This window comes from Odocoileus virginianus, chromosome 6 (assembly GCF_023699985.2).
Source record: "Odocoileus virginianus isolate 20LAN1187 ecotype Illinois chromosome 6, Ovbor_1.2, whole genome shotgun sequence".
In the NCBI taxonomy this organism is placed as follows: domain Eukaryota; kingdom Metazoa; phylum Chordata; class Mammalia; order Artiodactyla; family Cervidae; genus Odocoileus; species Odocoileus virginianus.
This window is the reverse complement of record NC_069679.1, coordinates 18,011,073-18,024,581: the sequence shown is the minus strand read 5'-3', so window position 1 is coordinate 18,024,581 and position 13,509 is coordinate 18,011,073.

The following is a 13,509-nucleotide window of genomic DNA, read 5'->3' as shown; positions in this document are numbered from 1 at the left end:
ACATCCATACATGACCACTGGAAAATTACATCTCATACGCTAGTAAAGTAATGCTCAAAATTCTCCAAGCCAGGCTTCAATAGTACGTGAACTGTGAACTTCCAGATGTTCAAGCTGGTTTTAGAAAAGGCAGAGGGACCAGAGATCAAATTGCCAACATCCACTGGATCATCGATAAAGCAAGAGAGTTCCAGAAAAACATCTATTTCTGCTTTATTGACAACGCCAAAGCCTTCGACTGTGTGGATGGAAGTACTAGACCACTAGACCTGCCTCTTGAGAAACCTGTATGCAGGTCAGGAAGCAACAGTTAGAACTGGACATGGAACAACAGACTGGATCCAAATAGGAAAAGGAGTACGTCAAGGCTGTATATTGTCACCGTGCTTATTTAACTTACATGCAGAGTACATCATGAGAAACGCTGGGCTGGAAGAAGCATAAGCTGGAATCAAGATTGCTGGGAGAAATATCAATAACCTCAGATATGCAGATGACAACACCCTTATGGCAGAAAGTGAAGAAGAACTAAAGAGCCTCTTGATGAAAGTGAAAGAGGAGAGTGAAAATGTTGGCTTAAAGCTTAACATTCAGAAAACTAAGATCATGGTATCTGGTCCCATCACTTCATGGCAAATAGATGGGGAAACACTGGAAACAGTGACAGACTATTTTTTTGGGTTTCAAAATCACTGCAGATGGTGATTGCAGCCATGAAATTAAAAGACGCTTACTCCTTGGGAGGAAAGTTATGACCACCCTAGATAGCATATTTAAAAGCAGAGACATGACTTTGCTGACAAGGTCTGGCAAGGCTATGGTTTTTCCAGTGGTCATGTATGGATGTGAGAGTTGGACTACAAAGAAAGCTGAGCGCTGAAGAATTGATGCTTTTGAATTAAGGTGGTGGAGAAGACTCTTGAGTCCCTTGGACTGCAAGGAGATCCAACCAGTCCATCCTAAAGGAGATCAATCCTGGGTGTTCATTGGAAGGACTGATGTTGAAACTGAAACTCCAATACTTTGGCCACCTGATGCGAAGAGCTGACTCATTTGAAAAGACCCTGATGCTGTGAAAGATTGAAGGCTGGAGAAGAAGGGGACGACAGAGGATAAGATGGTTGGATGGCATCACCAACTCAATGGACATGAGTTTGGGTAAACTCTGGGAGTTGGTGATGGACAGGGAAGCCTGGCGTGCTGCAATCCATAAGGTCGCAAAGAGTCAGTCATAACTGAGCAACTGAACTGAACTGAACTGAACTGAACATATGGCATCTGTGATTATTAACTGTGTCATAAGAAACCAGCAGGGCTTCAGGTAAAATCCTTTTTCTAATTAGTTGGTTCACTTAATATATGAACATTCTATTGTAATCAAAACTAATTCACAGTAACTTTATTTCTTTTTCCAAAATACATCCCTAATTCAACAACATTTAAACATCTGAATTGCTATAAACATTATTGCCCCTGGGTAATTACAAGTCTTTAATTGGTTGTCCTGCTCTAATCCCCTCAAATCTTTTCCTCAGACAGAAGTCACAAACATACTTTTAGGTTGATGCTCGTATCTTGTCATTCCTCTGCCTGGAATCTTTCAATGGTTTCCAAGAAAAAAGAGCATAAAGTTGAGATGGGGGAGGGGAAAAAGAAAAGGTTGAAGACTAAACAAGGACTGGCCCACCACTTCATGGCAAATAGATGGGGAAACAATGGAAACAGTGAGAGACTTTATTTTTTTGGACTCCAAAATCACTGCAGATGGTGGCTGCAGCCATGAAATTAAAAGATGCTTGCTCCTTGGAAGAAAAGCTATGACAAACATAGACAACATATTAAAAAGCAGAGACATTACTTTGCCAACAAATATCTGTCTAGTCAAAGCTATGGTTTTTCCAGTAGTCGTGTATGGATGTGAGAATTGGACTGTAAAGAAAGCTGAGCACCGAAGAATGGATGCTTTTGAACTGCGGTGCTGGAGAAGACTCTTGAGAGTCCCTTGGACAGCAGGGAGATACAACCAGTCTATCTTAAAGGAAATCAGTCCTGAATATTCATTGGAAGGACTGATGCTGAAACTGAAACTCCCATACTTAGGCCACCTGATGCGAAGAACAGACTCTTTGGAAAAGACTCTGATGCTGGGAAAGATTGAAGGTGGGAGGAAAAGGGGTTGATGGAAGATTAGATGGTTGGTTGGCATCACTGACTCGATGGACATGAGTTTGAGTAAGCTCTGGGAGTTGGTGATGGACAGCGAAGCCTGGTGTGCTGCAGTCCATGGGGTCACAAAGAGTCAAACACAACTGAGTGACTTCACTGAATTGAAACAAGGACCAGGCATGAATGGTCTCATAATTATGTTAAGGAATTTAAACTCCCTCCTGAGGACAATGGGAGCACTGGTTTAAGGCAGTGGTGTGATTAAAACCTTTAGAAAGAATACTTGGTGGATAGATGGAGAATGGATAGAAGGGATTCATACTACAAAGAAATCCATTCAGAGACTATTACAATAGTTTGATAGTGGTACCTGAACTGGAAAAGTGACTTTAGGTAGTGAAATAATTGAATAGACTACAAAAATACTTAGGAAGTAGAAATTATATGCCTTAGTAACTGACTGGATGAGGAGGCAGTGAAGAGGATATCTAAACTAAATGAATTGTGGTGCCATCTACTAAGACAGGAAATGGTATAGAAGCTGATTTTGAAGAGGAAAGTGATAAATTCAACTTGGGACAAGTTGGGTTTCAGTTATTAGTCAGATATCCCAGTAGAAAAATGAAGGAGGCAGCTAGATATATAACATATGGCTGTAGCTTAGTGAAGATATTTGGGCTCAACACTTATGTTCTGGTGTCACAAGGATATAAGTGCCAAGGAAGAAGATAAATTCACCGGAGATTATTTAAAATGAAAAGAAATAGGCCTGAAATAGATTCCTAAAGAATGCCAGGGTTTAGGGTATAGTCAGAGGAACAAAAACCCAATAAATAGTCTTTTTTTCTTTTTTTTAACTGGAGGATAATTGCTTTACAATGTTGTTTGGTTTCTGCTTTATAACCCTATAAATACTGTTAAGAAGAAATAGTGACTGAGAATACTGAGAAGGGATGTATGGTCAGGTCATTCAAAACTGTTGTTCTTTTGCTGTCTCTGTGTCTCCTGCTTGACCAGTGCCCTCTTCACCTATATCCTACTCACCTGAATGATCTTCCTGTGTATTTTCCCAGCTAATGATTATTTCCAATTGCTTATCAAAGGGGTGGTGAGAGGGGTGCCCTTCTTCTGGTTTCCCTAGTAATGTACTAGCCAATCTGATGTCAATTTCCCCTATAACTGGTAATCTCCCCTTCCCCTGCCCTGGGAGCAGACTGACACCTTGTCCTGCTGCTCACAGCCGGGTGTTGCTCCAGCACCTTGCTTCGGGTGTGTAAGATCCCTCCACCCACTTAACCAGTCATGTCTCTGTAGCTGACTAGGGGCTCTTCAGTTTTTTTTTTTCCATTTATTTTTATTAGTTGGAGGCTAATTACTTTACAACATTGCAGTGGTTTTTGTCATACATTGACATGAATTAGTCATGGAGTTACATGTATTCCCCATCCCGGTCCCCGCTCCCACCTCCCTCTCCACCCGATCCCTCTGGGTCTTCCCAGTGCACCAGGTCCGAGCACTTGTCTCATGCATCCAACCTGGGCTGGTGATCTGTTTCACCCTAGATAATAGACATGTTTCGATGCTGTTCTCTTGAAACATCCCACCCTCGCCTTCTCCCACAGAGTCCACAAGTCTGTTCTATACATCTGTGTCTCTTTTTCTGTTTTGCATATAAGGTTATCTTTACCATCTTTCTAAATTCCATATATGTGTGTTAGTATACTGTAATGGTCTTTATCTTTCTGGCTTACTTCGCTCTGTATAATGGGCTCCAGTTTCATCCATCTCATTAGAACTGATTCAAATGAATTCTTTTTAATGGCTGAGTAATATTCCATAGTGTATATGTACCACAGCTTCCTCATCCATTCATCTGCTGATGGGCATCTAGGTTGCTTCCATGTCCTGGCTATTATAAACAGTGCTGCCATGAACATTGGGGTGCATGTGTCTCTTTCAGATCTGGTTTCCTTGGTGTGTATGCCCAGAAGTGGGATTGCTGGGTCATATGGCAGTTCTATTTCCAGCTTTTAAAGAAATCTCCACACTGTTTTCCATAGTGGCTGTACTAATTTGCATTCCCACCAAGAGTGTAAGAGGGTTCCCTTTTCTCCACACCCTCTCCAGCATTTATTGCTTGTAGACTTTTGGATAGCAGCCATCCTGACTGGCGTGTAATGGTACGTCATTGTGGTTTTGCTTTGCATTTCTCTGATAATGAGTGATGTTGAGCATCTTTTCATGTGTTTGTTAGCCATCTGTATGTCTTCCTTGGAGAAATGTCTGTTGAGTTCTTTGGCCCATTTTTTGATTGGGTCATTTATTTTTCTGGAGTTGAGCTGGAGGAGTTGCTTGTATATTTTTGAGATTAATCCTTTGTCTGTTGCTTCGTTTGCTATTATTTTCTCCCAATCTGAGGGCTGTCTTTTCACCTTGCTTATAGTTTCCTTAGTTGTGCAAAAGCTTTTAAGTTTCATTAGGCCCCATTTGTTTATTTTTGCTTTTGTTTCTAAAATTCTGGGATGTGGGTCATAGAGGATCCTGCTGTGATTTATGTCAGAGAGTGTTTTGCCTATGTTCTCCTCTAGGAGTTTTATAGTTTCTGGTCTTACACTTAGATTTTTAATCCATTTTGAGTTTATTTTTGTGTATGGTGTTAGAAAGTGTTCTAGTTTCATTCTTTTACAGGTGGTTGACCAGTTTTCCCAGCACCACTTGTTAAAGAGGTTGTCTTTTTTCCATTGTATATCCTTGCCTTCTTTGTCGAAGATAAGGTGTCCATAGGTTCGTGGATTTATCTCTGGGCTTTCTATTCTGTTCCATTGATCTATATTTCTGTCTTTGTGCCAGTACCATACTGTCTTGATGACTGTGGCTTTGTAGTATAGTCTGAAGTCAGGCAGGTTGATTCCTGCAGATCCATTCTTCTTTCTCAAGGTTACTTTGGCTATTCGAGGTTTTTTGTATTTCCATACAAATTGTGAAATTATTTATTCTAGTTCTGTCAAAAATACCGTTGGTAGTTTGATAGGGATTGCATTGAATCTATAGATTGCTTGCTCTTCAGTCTTGAAGCTGGGCAAGCACAGGGCTTTCAGGCCTGTGTGGTGCAACCCAACAAGGTGCCAGATAAGAAAGGAAGTTACAAGAGTGACAGGAAGAAGAGCACTCTTGAAAGAACAAAGTTATCAGCAATGTTGAATTTCATTCAAAAATCAAGAACGAAAAGCACTGAATGAATATCAAGGAAATCATTAACCAAGAATAGCAAGGAAGAGTAGCAGGGTCCCAGCAAGGGTGTAATACTCTCTTAAGGTATTTGCTTGTGAATAGGAAAGACATATATTGTGGTAGGCTAAAAAATGCTCCCTCCCCCCACCTTAAAAGATAAATCTTAATCCCTGGAACCTGTGAACCTTACCTAAAATGACATAAATAAATAAATAAAGGAGGGTTTTATAGATGTGATTAAGTTAAGGATCTTGAGACAGGGAGATTATCTTGGATTATCCAAGCATAAAGGCTTCATTTGTGGCTTGGCTGGTAAAGAATCCGCCTGCAATGCGGGAGACCTGGGTTTGATCCCTGGGTTGGGAAGATCCCCTAGAGAAAGGAAAGGCTACCCACTCCAGTATTCTGGTCTGGAGAATTTCATGGACTGTGTAGTCCGTGGGTCACAGAGTCAGACACGACTGAGTGACTTTCAGTTTCACTTTTCATCCAAGTGCACCGTAAATGTAGTTGGAAGTGTCTTTATAAGAGATAAGAAGCATGATATTTGATACACACAGGAAAGGAAGAAGCAGTGTGACCACAGAGGCAATTATTGGAACAATGCTACCATATGCTAAGGTATGGTACCATAGGCTAACACAGCCATCAGAAGCTGGGGGTGGCAAGGATAAGTCTCTCCTAAAGCAGCTGAAGGAGCATGGCCTTACTAACACCTGTTTCAGCTGAATGAAACTGATTTTGAACTTCTGGCCTCTAGAATTGAGAAAGTAAATTATTTTTATTATTTTTTAAGTCACCATGTTTGTGCAGACTTGTAATGGCAGTCACAGGAGATTAATACAGAGATTAATCCATAATTAAAAGTCAAGTGAATTCAAAGGTTTCATTTGTTCTGTGTGTTTAGGTATACAAGAGGTGTGGTGATACATGAATACCAACACAAAGAGACCAGTAAAAAGGATTAAAGATGTAGGGGTGAGAGGGGGTAGCTAATAGATGGAAGGTCCAAAGAAAGTGGAAGGGTAGATCTAGAACTTACTATATCAAAATCTAGGCTTTATATCAATAAGTGCCAGCCAGACTTGGCTTGGCCACTTAAATTAGTGAGGTAGCTACAGGGGTGGCACATAGAAAGAAGCACAAATGAGAGACGTATGACCTCAGAGGGCTGGCCCACCCACAAAATACCTCTGCATGAAAACAACTCCACTCTTGTTTCTGTTACTTGCAACAAAAGTTTTTGAGGAAGAATTTGACAGGATTGGGTTTTAACTCCAACTAGATTATTTTCTAGGTATGTAACTTGTCTGAAGCATCTTGATTTATAAAGTGGGGATAAAAAAGCCTACCTTGTGAGGTTTTATGGCATTTTATGAGCTTCATAAAAAGCAGAGACACTACTTTGCCAACAAAGGTCCATCTAGTCAAAGCTATGGTTTTTCCAGTGGTCATGCATGGAATTGAGAGTTGGACTATAAAGAAAGCTGAGCACTGAAGAATTGATGCTTTTGAACTGTGGTGTTGAAGAAGACTCTTGAGAGTCCGTTGGACTGCAAGGAGATCCAACCAGTCCATCCTAAAGGAGATCAGTCCTGGGTGTTCATTGGGAGGACTGATGCTGAAGCTGAAACTCCAATACTTCGGCCACATGATGCAAAGAGGTGACTCATTTGAAAAGACCCTGATGCACGGAAAAATTGAGGGCAGGAGGAGAAGGGTATGACAGAGGATGAAATGGTTGGATGGCATCACTGACTCAATGGACATGGGTTTGTGTGGAATCTGGGAGTTGGTGATGGACAAGGAGGCCTGGCATGCTACGGTTCATGGGGTTGCAAAGAGTTGGACATGACTGAGCAACTGAACTGAACTGAACTGATGAGCTTCAAGTGAGAACGTAAGTGAAACCCCTGGGAGTCCGTAGATGCTCGTTTATTATTAGTTTCCTTCCCCTTTACTCGAGATGGTTTAAACTAAATAGAAAACTCTACGTAAGATCTGAGAAAAGATGAAGCATAATGTAAGATGACCTTTCCACACAAGGCAGCCAGATCAACACGCCTGCCCTATGTCTCTGACAATTACCCCACCTCCGTTTCTGCCAAACCACATCCCCATGGTTATAAAATAAGCTCAATGGACATTCTGCTAAAGTATACTAGATTCTGTCTCTTTAATGTAAAGCACACACTCCTTAAATTGTACTCTCCACAAGAAATAAGACCATGTCTTATATCCTAGTCCAACTAAAGGATTATGGTTCCTATAAGAGGGAAACTTCATGCAAAATGATATAGAAGTCATTTTAACTCTTTAAGTTTTCTTTTCTTTTTTTTTCACTATTTTTTTCATTTATTTTTATTAGTTGGAGGCCAACCATTTCACAACATTGCAGTGGGTTTTGTCATACACTGACATGAATCAGCCATGGAGTTACATGTATTCCCCATCCCGATCCCCCCTTTCACCTCCCTCTCCACCCGATTCCTCTGGGTCTTCCCAGTGCACCAGGCCCGGGCACTTATCTCATGCATCCCACCTGGGCTGGTGATCTGTTTCACTATAGATAACGTTCATGCTGTTCTCTCGAAACATCCCACCCTCGCCTTCTCCCTGGGGGTAAATTGTAGTGCTTGCTCCTGATAATTGTTGTTATGGATAAATGAGGCTGTGCTTGTAAAATATTCATTAAATATCTCACCAATGATGATGAAGATGAAACTCTTCAGCCTTTGTTTATTCCCTGGGTTACTTAATCAAGAGATTTGATAATGTCTTGTACTGATTTTATAGGAGAGATCTTTTTATTGTTGTGTCCAACTCTTTGTGACCCTGTGGACTGTAGCTCTCCAGGTTCCTCTATTGGATTCTCCAGGCAAGAATACTGGAGTGGATTGCCAGGCCCTCCTCCAGGGGATCTTCCTGACCCAGGAATTGAACCCAAGTCTCCCGCATCCCCTGCATTGCAAGTACATTCTTTACTTGCTGAGCCACTGGGGAAGCCCCATACTAGACAGTAGTATCCTAGAAATCTGTAATTGTATATTATTCATCATTTTGTCTCCATTCCTAACTGGTACATAGCGAGTTATTCTGAATGTTACTTAATGTCCTTAAACACTGAGATTACTGACATAACTGCAATTTTCTGATTATAATCCAATTTACTGTATCACTACACACAGAGAATGAGCTAAACAGAGACCTCCAACACAGAATTCCCTTTGACATTCCTTCTTATTATAAATTAATAATAGGAACTACAGGCTACGCATTAGCATATTGTAAGTTTGGTTATCAGAAGTTATTTTCCCTAAGAGAGGTTACTTTTGGAAATGCTAAGAACATTAAGTTTCTAGGCAGCCAAGTACAGATCCAGTTCTTACATTATAATTAATCCACAGAGTCTGTCCAGAATTTTTAGATAATTCTTCTGTCTCCTTAAACTTTGATGGTGACCATGGTAATTATTAATTAAATCAATAGAACCAAGAGCTATTTTTTGAAAAATAATCAAAATGAATAAACCTTTATCCAAGCTTTTTAAGAAAAACAGGGAGAAGACCCAGCAGACAAAAAGAAAGAGCAGAAGTTACAATGGGTATCACATGAGTACAAACAATAATAGGAGAATACTATGATCAGTTATATGCCAATGAATTAGGCAACCTAAATAAAATGGATAAGTTCCTAGAAATATACACTCTTCTTAGACTGCATTAAGAAGAAATAGATAATCTGAACAGACCATTATTGGAACTATATTTGAATCTGTAATCAAGAAACTTCCAATAAACCAAAGTCTAGGAATGCACAGCTTCAGGGAGGAATCCTACCTCCCTGAATTAATTAATTAGAAAAAAAAGAATTAATACCTACACTTTTCAAACTGCTCCATACAACTGAAGGGGAGAAACCATTCCTAAAATCATTCTCTGAGGCCACTACCACCCTGATACCAAAACCAGACAAAGATATTGCAAAAAAAGAAAATTATAGGTCAGTATTTCTGATGAATATAGATGCAAAACCCTCAACAAATTATAACAAGCTGAATTCAATAATACCTGAAAAAAGATAATAATACCATAATCAAGTGGATTTATTCCAAGGATGCAAGAATGTTTCAATACTCACAGATCAATCAATGTGATACACCACATTAACAAAACAAAGGATAAAAATCACAGGATCATTACAATGGACGCATAAGAAGAATCTGATAAAATTCAGTGCATATTCTTGATAAAACTCTCAACAAACTTGGTATATTTTTAAAGGAAACAAAAAAATTAGTTTGAGAAAATGAAAACAAACACACGGGAAAAAAAAGTCAGCTAATCAAATTCTCTATCATCTTTCATCTAATAGAGAATAGGTCCCTATCATCTCAAGAGACATACAAAAGAATCTGATGTTGATGAAGTATTCCTGGGTTCATAGGGATATAAGCACTAGAATGATGACACTCATTGCTCCTCTGATCTGGTAGTTAGAGACCTTACTGGTCATGGGTCCATAAATCCAGCAGAAAGGAAGGCATCAGTAAGCTGTGTCTGTTTGATAATGTAATTTATCCTTTGCCTTAATTGGTAAGCATCTCATATGACTGAATACCTGAATAAATTCCTTCTGTTGACCAATTAAACTGTTATAGTCATGAACTTCATTTGACCATGGAACTATTTAACAGTATATATTAAAAATGAAATTATGCATATAGTATTCCCTAGAAACTCCACTTCTTATAATATAGCCTTTGGAAGAATTTGCACACACATATAGGAACACATGTTAAAATATTTGTTATTACCTTATAAAAGCAAGCATTTGATAAAACTAAAATGTTCATTGATAGAAAATGTTATAGACATTCAATATCCCAAAAAATTATTGGAGTATCACCACCACACAAGTCTGAATGAACCAGCTTTTCCTTGCATAAAATATATATTTTTGGCTTTACCAGAGCAGTTGTCTCTAGTACCATAAAGAGTGTTAGTCCCAACCTAATATGGATAGAGAACTACAATTTACAATATTGTATAATCCTCTGATAATATACAGTTTCATACTAAAAGAATAGTAGGATTTTGCCAATATGGTCCAGAGTATGGAGAACACGTATGTGAGAGCATTTTAAAATTATTATGCCAAAAAAGACAAAATATGAAACTAAAGTAGAATTTATTAACATATAAGTACTGACCTGAGATTTAGATAGTAATGTATTAACATGAATAAGTGCAGTGGTGTTAACAGCCTACTAGATTGGTTAGTTAAATCTTGTACTCAATGAAGATATTTCATGAAAATGTCCACCAAGGGGCATTAAAAAGAGTCTTAATAATCAGATGGACTAAATAACCATCCAGTGAATTTCAGTTAGCTCCCTAACCACTCCAGGATTTGAATAATGGGCACATGTGCAAAGCGGCCATGGTAACAGGGATGGAAGCTATACATGGGCTCAATACTTTCCTTCAACAGACTTCCCCTCAACAAAGCTGATCTGTGTACCTCCATCACAGAGTTCCAACCTGCCAGGAGAGGAAACCAATCAGCATCATTTCTGGGGGAAAATAGCTAGCTACCTGGCAACAGATGGATTACATTGGGCCTCTTTTTTCACGGAAGAGGCAGTGATTTACCCTAGCAAGAATAGATACATATTTCACAGTGAATTTGAACTACTAGTTTGCTGTCATGGCTTCATATTGTGGCAACTCAGTTAAACCAGACCTGTTCCCAGGATTTCCTTCCATGTATTTTTCACATTAGGATTCACCACAGGAAAAGTTTGAGATTTGGAGGAAGGAAGTGAAGCAGTACCATTTTTGTTCTGAAGGCCAAGACAGAGAAAGTACCGTTATAACTCATGCATGCAGCTGGTTCACCTTGCTGATGTGGGGCAACTTGGGCCTTCAGCTCCTTTCACTTCTGCTGGATTTCCGCCTCAGTTTCCTGAAGCCGTGGGCCAGATGCAAGTGCATGTTTATGATGAAGAGCATCAGCTTACTCTGCAGGTCACCTGCATCATCAAAATTGGAAACAAAGAGAGACAGACACAGTTCTAGTTTATCCTTGGTCCCCTTCACTTCATTGGAGAAGGAAATGGCAACCCACTCCAGTGTTCTTGCCTGGAGAATTCCAGGGACGGAGGAGCCTGGTGGGCTGCCGTCTATGGGGTCACACAGAGTCGGGCACGACTGATGTGACTTAGCAGCAGCAGCCTTCACTTCCTCTGCATTTCCCTTCCAGACTGCTAGTCCTGCAGGCTTCAGGCTCAGCAGAAGGTTCAACGGCAATACACTTATACTGTTTAACAGCCTCCACCATTGCATAAACCAGTCCTTCCCCATGTCTTTATAGCCCCAGCGATGATGAGAGCTTACCGTTCTTGCCAGCACTGGGACCCTTTACAGTCCTTTCTTGGTTCTTGTAACCCTACCTAAACCTTATAAGTAAGAGAGATGTCAGAAATAACATATGCTAGTGAGAATATTGAGAAAAGAAAATCCTTGGGTACTGTAATGGGAACATAAATTGGTAAAGGACTATAAATACCAGTATGGAATTCCCTCAGAAAATTAAAACTAAAGCTGCATATGATCCAGCAACTCCACTTTTTGGTCTATACCTAAAGGAAAAGAAATCATTGTCTTGAAGAGATATCTGTACCCCCATGTTTGCTGTAACATTATTTACAATAGCCAGGACATCAAAACAACCTAAATATGTGCTGACAGATGAATGGAGAAAGAAGATGTGGTATGTACACATGGCAGAATGTTGTTCAGTCATGAGAAGGAAGGAAATTCTGCATTTGTGACAACAGGGATGGACCTGGAGAGTATTATGCTAAGCAAAAAAAGTCAGACAGAGAAAGACAAATATTGTATGATCTCACTTATATGTAGAATCTTAAAAAAGCTCTGAACTCATAGAAATAGGGAACAGATTGGTGGGTTACCAGAGGTGGGTGGTGGATAACAAGGGTGAAAGTGGTCCAAAGCTACCGATATTCAGTTATGTAATAAATATGCTTGAGAAATTTAATGCACAGGAGTGGTGACTATAGTAACAGTACTGTATTATATCAGATGGTCTCTGATTTAAGATGGTTTGACAGAGTTTTTACACTTTATTACGGTATGGATGTAATATGCAATCGTAAACCATATTTCTAAATTTTTATCTTTTCCTGCTCTAGCAGTTTGTGGTATGAGGCTGTCCTGTGGTTCTGGGCAGTGGCAGTGAGCCACAGCTCCCAGTCAGCTCCACAATTGTGAAGGCAAACAGCTGATATACTCTTAGCCATTCTGTACTCATACAACTACTCTATTTTTCACTTGTAGTACAGCATTCAATAAATTATGTGAGATATTCAACACTTTATTATAAAATAGACTTTGTGTTAGATGATTTTATCCAACTGTGGGCTAATGTACATGTTCTACAAACATTTAAGGTAGGATAGGCCAAGCTATGACGTTCTGTATGTTAGGTCTATTAAATGCACTTTTGATTCAGATATTTTCAACTTATGATCAGTTTATTGGGACATACTCCACTGTAAGTTGAGAGAGATCAGTATTTAAAAGTTGCCAAGAGAGTAGCTCTTAAGAATTCTCATTACAAGAAACAATTTGTATGTGAAGTGATGGATTTAATTAAACATATGTGGTAATAATTTTGTAATATATGCACATACCAATCAGTATGTTGTATACTTTATATATGTTATATGTGTATACCATATACAATGTTACATGTAATTATATCTCAATAAAACAGGAGAAAATATTTTACTATACTTGCTTTATAACATACCTATCCATCTATCCACATATCAACACATTTTTGATTCTTTCAGGAGTGAATTGAGGATCTGTTTCCTGAATTCTAATTGAATCATCATTCATTTATATCAAACATTTATTGAGATCAGTCTGTGCTATACATTATTTCATATGAACCAGAAGACTCACTTTTTAAAAGGGCATGTTCAAATGAATCATTCTTTTATGAAGTAAAATTTGCATTGATTTTATTTTTTATTTTTTTTAATGTCTTTTTTTCCCATTTATTTTTATTAGTTGGAGGCTA